An 8,575-nucleotide genomic window follows, 5' to 3' on the forward strand; every position below is an offset into this window, starting at 1 on the left:
AAACGGAGAAGTCATCCATGAAAACCTCGACGATATTTTTACAAAAATCGGAGAATATAGCCATCATATATCTTTGGAAGGTGGCAGGTGCATTACATAAGCCAAAAGGCATACGCCTATAGGCAAAGGTACCGAAAGGGCAGGTGAAAGTGGTTTTCTCTTGATCAAATTGTGCAACCGGTATTTGTGAGAAACCAGAATAACCGCCTAGAAAGCAGAAATGTGTGTGGTTTGATAGCCTTTCTAGCATTTGGTCGATGAACGACAAAGGATAATGATCTTTCCTGGTTTCCTTGTTCTATTTCCGGAAGTCTATCACCATTCTATAGCCGGTAATAATCCATTGTGGGATTAGTTCATCCTTATAATTAGGAACGACGGTGATACCTCCCTTCTTAGGTACGCAATGTACTGGACTTACCCAATCACTATGAGAAACAGGATAAATGATTCCTGTTTCCAGAAGCTTTAATATTTATTTTCTAACGACCTCTTTCATCTTAGGATTTAATCTCCTTTGATGATCGGCAACTGGTTTAAAGTCAGGATCGGTTTTAATCTTGTGCTGACATAGAGTAGGACTAATACCCTTAAGATCATCAAGAGTATATCCAATAGCAGCGCAGTGCTTCCTCAGAGTTTTTAGCAACTTCTTCTCTTCGCGCTCTGAGAGGAGAGCACTAACAATGACATGATATATCTCCTTCTCATCAAGATAGGCATACTTAAGAGTATCATGCAACTGTTTAAACTCGAACACAGGATCACCCTTTGGTGGGGGAGGATCCCCAAGCAGTTCAACAGGAAAATTATTCTTGAGAATAGGATATTGTTCTAAGACAATTTTATCTATCTCATCTCTCTCCTCCATATGCATATCATTTTCATGCTCAAGCAGATATTGCTCTAAAGGATCCGTAGGAGGTACGACAATAGAGGCAAGAGCAATAATTTCATCTCTACCAGACGACTCTCTTTCATGGGTTTGTCTTCCAAACTTGGAGAAGTTAAATTCATGAGACACACCCTTGAAACTTACTGTGACAGTCTGCTTAATGCAATCAATGTGAGCATTGACAGTGTTGTGAAAGGGTCTACCGAATACGATGGGACAAAAGCTATCTTTTGCACTACCAAGGACGAGGAAATCGGTAGGATACTTCGTCTTACCACACAGGACTTCTACGTCTCTCACAATTGCCAGAGGGCACATAGTGCCTCTATTAGCTAGCATAATAATGACATCAATGGGTTCTAACTCAGCAGGTGCAATCTCATCTTTGATTTCATCATATAGAGAATGGGGTATTGCACTAACACTAGCTCCCATATCACATAAACCATGGTAAAAGTGATCTCCCATCTTAACAGAAACAACGGGCAGGCCAACTACAGGTCCGTGTTTGTCTTTCGCGTGAGGTTTAGCAATTCTAGCCGAGTCCTCACAGAATTTGATAACATGCCCGTCTATGTCTTCGGCTAAGAGATCTTTGATAATAGCAACACTAGGTTCAACTATAATCTCCTCAGGGGGTGCAAGTGATCTAATATAACCCCTACGTATCACAGTTGGAGCTTTAGAATAATCCTTTATCCTAGCAGGGTATGGTGGTTTCTTAGTGTAAGCACAAGGAACAACAGGATCACTAAAAGCTATGATTTTCTCCTCAACTAGATTGGTTTTGGCTATGTTGCTTTCTACAGGAGGATGATATTTAAACCACTTATCTTTGGCAAGATCAACATGAGCAGCAAAAGATTCACAAAGAGAAGCTACCATCTCAGAGTCAAGTCCATACTTAGTGCTAAAATCTCTAGAAGTGTTTGTCTCAACAAAAGATTTAACACAATCAAACATAGGATAGAACTTTTGATGAAATTCCAATTTCAACCGATTGTAGCCCCATGATCCAGTATCATCACATAGCCTATACCATGTCAACGCCTTATCCTTCAAAGATAAAGGAAAGACTTTCTTCTTTACCTCATCCTCGGGCAAACCTGCAAGCTTAAATAAACCACAAACTTCATCTACATAGATTAGATGCAAGTCTGGATGTGAAGATCCATCTCCAGTGAAAGGATTAGCCAGCAGTTTCTCAAGCATACCCAAAGGAATTTCATAAAAGATATTTTCAGTAGGTACCTCAGGTTGAGGAGCAACTCCTCGTGCTTCCGTTCGTGGTGAATATACCCCAACAAACTCCTCAAAGTAACAGTTTCCAAAGTGACAAGTGACAATAAATTTCAACACAGTATATAAATGTTTCCTTACCAATTTCCACTTACCAAAGGCGCTTCACTCCCCGGCAATGTCGCCTGAAAAGAGTCTTGATGACCCACAAGTAAGGGGATCGTTCGTAGTCCTTTCGATAAGTAAGAGTGTCGAACCCAACAAGGAGCAGAAGGCTTTGATAAGCGGATTTCAGCAAGGTAATAACTGCAAGCACTGAAGGTAGCAGTAACAAGTGATTGTGTAGCAAGGTGAAACGTAGCAAGCAAAGAGTAACAAGTAACAAGTAGTAGAAACGGTGCAGCAAGTGGCCCAATCCCTTTTGTAGCAAGGGACAAGCTTGAACAAAGTCTTATAGGGGGAAAACGCTCCCGAGGACACACGGGAATTTCTGTCATGCTAGTTTCATCATGTTCATATGATTCGCGTTCGTTACTTTGATAGTTTGATATGTGGGTGGACCGGCGCTTGGGTACTGCCCTTACTTGGACAAGCATCCCACTTATGATTAACCTCTCGCGCAAGCATCCGCAACTACAAAAGAAGAATTAAGACAAAGTCTAACCATAGCATTAAACTAGTGGATCCAAATCAGCCCCTCACGAAGCAACGCATAGAGTGGGGTTTAAGCTTCTGTCACTCCAGCAACCCATCATCTACTTACTACTTCCCAATGCCTTCCTATAGGCCCAAATATGGTGAAGTGTTATGTAGTCGACGTTCACATAACACCACTAGAGGAAAAACAACATACATCATATCAAAATACCGAACGAATATCAAATTCACATGACTATTATCAGCATGGCTTATCCGATGTCCTCAGGAACAAAAGTAACTACTCACAAAGCATAATCATAATCATGATCAAAGGTGTAATGAATAGCATCAAGGATCTGAACATAAACTCTTCGACCAAGTAATCCAACTAGCATCAACTACAAAGAGTAATCAACACTACTAGCAACCTTACAAGTACCAATCGGAGTTGCGAGGCGAAGATTGGTTACAAGAGATGAACTAGGGATTGGAGAGGAGATGGTGCTGATGAAGATGTTGATGAAGATGCCTCCCCTCCAACGAGAGGAGTGTTGGTGATGATGATGGCGACGATTCCCCCTCCAGGAGGCAAGTTTCCCCGGCAGGATCGTCCTGCCGGAGCTCTAGATTGGATCTGCTCAAGTTCCGCCTCGTGGCGGCGGCGAAACCACGAAAAAGCTCCCTATTGATTTTTTTCTAGACAAAACACTTCATATAGCAAAAGGGGGGAGCTAGTGGGCCGCCAGGCAGCCCACAAGCTTGCCCTGCGCCACCAGGGGGTGGTGGCGGAGTGGGGGCTTATGGAGCCCTGGTGGCCCCCTCCAGTAGTTCTTTCGCCCAGTATTTTTTATATAATCCAGAAAAAATCCACGTAACTTTTCAGGGAATTTGGAGATGTGCATAATAGTGGACTAGGATTTGCTCCTTTTCCAGTCCAGAATTCCAGTTGCCTGAATTCTCCCTCTTCAAATAAACCTTACAAAATAAGAGAGAAAAGGCATAAGTATGGTACCACAAGTAATATAACAGCCCAAAAAGCAATAAATATCAACATGAAAGCATGATGTAAAATGGACGTATCAGCGCCCATGTTTGAACCGTGCAACGTGGGGACTGGTCCTCTTTGGCATACCAGGGCCCAGTTTTGAAATAAGTGCAGCATGGCGTCTTATGCTCTTTGGCCCTGATAGCGTCCATGTTTGGACGACTCATAGAACAATAAAGACTCATGTTTTCTAGAAGCTGAAACGACAAAGGACCCCGAAGTTCGTGAGTGCTGGCTTTATTGCTTTATAAATAAAGGATTACAATTTCTGAGATTTGGAAAAAAGAAAGGAGCCCGTGGCTCTAGGTGTAGTAAGGCCGCAGGTGGGCTATATTCCAGGGGCGAGTTGTCTCAACCTATGTAGTTGGCCGATCTTGGCGAAGATCCACCAAGTAGTATGAGCCGTTTCGAAGATTCTTGCTGATGACAAATGGTCCTTCCCATGGAGGTGATAGCTTATGCCTACCAGTGTGATCTTGAATCAACCAGAGCACTAAGTCGCCCTCTTGAAAAGTTCGGCTCTTGACACGATGACTGTGGTAACGTCGTAAGTCTTGTTGATAGATTGCTCACCGTGTCGCAGCGAGTTCACGCTCTTCCTCCAAAGCATCCAACGAGTCTTGTCGTGCCAACTCATTGTCCTGTTCCACATAGGCGGCGACTCGCGGTGAATCATGTCTGATGTCACTTGGCAACAACACCACTGCCCCGTAGACCCGAAAGAAAGGAGTAAAACCAGTGGAGCGATTTGGAGTGGTCCTGATGCTCCATAATACTGAGGGCAATTCTTCCACCCAACATCCTGGAGTACGTTCCAAAGGTACCATAAGCCGGGGCTTGATTCCCCGCAATATTTCCTGATTCGCCCTTTCTGCCTGCCCATTAGACTGGGGATGTGCGACTGCAGAAACGTCAAGACGGATATGTTCTCGACTGCAAAACTCTTGCATTGTGCCCTTCGATAAATTAGTACCATTGTCAGTAATGATACTACGAGGGTATCCAAACCGGAAAATCAATTTTTTCAAGAATTTGACAGCCGTATCTGCATCACAGCTACTAACGGGCTCTTTTTCGACCCACTTAGTAAACTTGTCAACCTTCACCAATAGGTGAGTCTTTTTATTGGACGACATCTTGAAAGGGCCAACCATGTCTAGCACCCAGACTGCAAATGGCCAAGTGATTGGTATCATCCGCAACTCCTGAGCCAGCACGCGCATCTGACGTCCAAATTTCTGGCAACCATCACATCGGGGAACTATCTCTTCTGCGTCTGCATGAGCCGTCAGCCAATAGAACCCATGTCTAAAGGCCTTAGAAACCAAAGATCGTGACCCGGCATGATGACCACAGTCGCCTGCATGAATCTCATTTAGGATCATACATCCTTCCTCTAAAGAGACACATCTTTGAAACACCTCTGAGGTGCTTCGCTTGTGCAACTCGCCGTTGTGTATGACCATGGATTTGCACCGACAGACGATTTGGCGAGCCAATAATTCATCTGCGGGTAACTCGCCTCGTGTGAGATATGCCATGTAGGGAATCGCCCAATCCGGAGTGGCACGAAGAGCCGCCACAAGTTGAGACTCGGGGTCTCGCACCGCCAAATCTTCCACTGAGGGTAACCTCACCGAAGGGTTATATAATACATCCAAAAAGGCATTGGGTGGGGGGGGGAACCGGCTTACGCTGTAAGCCGAGACGGGAAAGGGCATCTGCTACTTCATTGAGTCGCCGGTCGATGTGATCCACTTGATAACCTTGAAAGTGACCCGCCACGTCCGATACAGCTCGCCTGTAGGCCGCCATCAAGGGATCTCTAGAATCCGAGGTGCCAGAAACCTGCTGTGCCACCAAATCTGAGTCGCCTAAACATCTGACTCGCGTGAGGTTCATCTCTTTGGCAAGTCGCAATCCATGGAGCAAGGCTTCATACTGTGTTGCGTTGTTGGTACATGGGAACATGAGCCGGAGGACATAGCAAAATTTGTCACCGTGAGGTGAGGTTATCACCACACCAGCCCCCGAGCCTTCCAATTGCCTGGATCCGTCGAAATAGATGGTCCAATAGGTATGATCGGGCCAATCCTGTGGAATTTGCAACTCGGTCCAGTCGTTGATGAAGTCCACCAATGCTTGAGACTTAATAGTCGTGCGGGGAGTATATCGCACGTGATGAGGCCCCAACTCGATGGCCCACTTAGCAATCCGTCCTGTTGCTTCTCGATTTTGTATGATGCAGCTAAGGGGGCAGAACTGACTACCGTGATGGGATGTTCTTGGAAGTAGTGCTTCAACTTCGACTCGCCATAAACACCCCAAATACCAGCCTCTGCCAATGTGGGTAGCGTTCTTTGGAGAGGGTCAGGACTTCGCTGATGAAATACACTGGTCGCTGAACCGGGTATTTCTTCCCTTCTTCCTTCCGCTCGACGATCAGTGCCACACTTACTGCCATGGAATTGACCGCGATGTACAAAAGCATGGACTCCTTGTCCGTCGGAGCCGCCAGTACTGGCGGCTTAACCAACTGTCGCTTCAAGGCTTCAAAGGCTTCGTTGGCTTCGTATGTCCATACGAATTGATCAGTTTTCTTGAGCAGCTGATAGAGAGGGATGGCCTTCTCCCCGAGGCGACTTATAAAGCGGCTTAGAGCTGCAATACGACCCGCCATGCGCTGGACTTGGTTAATATTAGCTGGCTTTCCTAGCGAAGTAATCGCTTTGATTTTGTGTGGGTTAGCTTCAATGCCGTGTTCTGGTACCAGAAAACCCAATAACTTTCATGCAGGAACACCGAACACACACTTGGTGGGATTAAGCCTCATCTGGTAGACGCACAAGTTGTCAAAAATCTCCTTGATACCCCCAAGAGCGACTCTTTCTTCTGAGATCTGACTACGATGTCGTCCACATAAGCGTGGACATTACGACCGATCTGGTTATGCAAACAATTTTGGATGCAATGCTGATAAGTCGCCCCCGCACTCTTGAGTCCGAACGGCATAGACACGTAACAGAAGGCTCCAAAGGGGGTTATGAAGGATGTTTTCTCCTGGTCCTCCACTGCCATCTTGATTTGGTGGTACCCTGAATAAGCATCCAAGAAACAAAAGCGCTCGCAACCCGCCATCGAGTCAATGATTTGATCAATGCGGGGAAGGGCGAAGGGATCCTTCGGACATGCTCTCTTGAGGTCAGTGTAGTGATGCACATGCGGAAAGTGCCGTTCTTTTTGAGCACCAGGACCAGGTTAGCAAACCATTCAGGATGGAAAACCTTAATGATGAAACCGGCGGCCAAAAGCCGGGCGACTTCCTCTCCGATCACCCTACGACGCTCCTCATTAAACCTGCGAAGGTACTGCCAGACTAGCTTTACTTTGGGGTCAGTATTAATACGGTGCTCAGCAAATTCTCTCGGTACACGTGGCATGTCGGAAGGTTTCCACACGAAGATTTTCCAATTCTCACGGATGAATTCGATGATCATGCTTTCCTATTTGGGATCGAGACCCGTCCCAATAGTGAACTGCTTGGTGGAGTTACGAGGCGTGAAGTCTATGACCTTGGTGTCGTCCGTTGGTTTAAACTTGAGGGGCGGCTCAGAGTCGATTATTGGCCTCTTGAGCGGCCTCATGTCTACCAAATCAACATTGGCTTGGTGAAACTTGAGCTCTTCGGCCACACAAGCCGACTCGGCATAAGCTGCGTCTCCCTCTTTGCACTCTTTGGCTATATTCCTGTCTCCGTTGATTGTAATAGGTCCCTTAGGACCAGGCATCTTGAGCTTGAGATCAACATAACATGGGAGGGCCATGAATCGGGCGTAAGCCAGCCTTCCAAACAATGCATGGTAGGGGCTCTTGATCTTGACCACCTCAAACATGAGAGACTCGCTCCTGTAATTGGACTCTGTACCAAAAGCCACGTTAAGTTTAATCCGCCCAATTGGATACCCCGACTTACCGGGGACGATGTCGTGGAAGACCGTGGATGATGGCATCAAGTCTTTCTCCAAGAGATTCATCCGTCGAAAGGTATCGAAGTATAGGATGTTAATGCTGCTGCCTCCATCCATGAGGACTTTGGAAAGGGTGTATCCTCCGACTTGGGGAGGCACGACCAAAGCCAAGTTTCCAGGGTTATCCACTCGGGGCGGGTGATCCTCCCTGCTCCAGGTTATGGGCTGTTCAGACCAGTGAAGGTACCTGGGGAGCGCTGGCTCAACCATGCTGAAGGTTCTATGCTTCACCTTCTGATCCCGTTTGTAGGTGATGCTGGTGAACACATGATAGTGCCCGTTATTCAGTTGTTTAGGGTTATTCTGGAAACCGCCACGATCATCCTGACACTGGAGATCCCCTTGCGGGGGTGGTTGCTGAAACACTCCTGGCGGGTTGTACTGCTGTTGGTTATGAACTTGGTACTGTCCACTGTTGGATTGTGACCCGCCCTGTGGACCCAGGTTAGGAAAACCACCGAACGGGCTCTGGCGTCACCCGGGCACGCCGAACTACTCCTGTCGCTAGCCCTGATCACCACCCTGGCCTTTTTTGAGTGCCTCGGCCCGGAACTCCTGCATCACGTAGCAATCCTCTCAAGACTGAGTCGCCGGCCCGTCAGCCGCAACATGCTGTGGACAGGGGCCTTTGAGCATCTGATGATAATTGCACGGCTTCTTCCCACTGAAACCTCGCTTCTTCTGGCGCTGGTTCCTGTTGCCGGTATTGGTATTAGCAACGAAATCTAT

The sequence above is a fragment of the Hordeum vulgare genome, chromosome 1H (genome assembly GCF_904849725.1).
Source record: "Hordeum vulgare subsp. vulgare chromosome 1H, MorexV3_pseudomolecules_assembly, whole genome shotgun sequence".
Classification (NCBI taxonomy): domain Eukaryota; kingdom Viridiplantae; phylum Streptophyta; class Magnoliopsida; order Poales; family Poaceae; genus Hordeum; species Hordeum vulgare.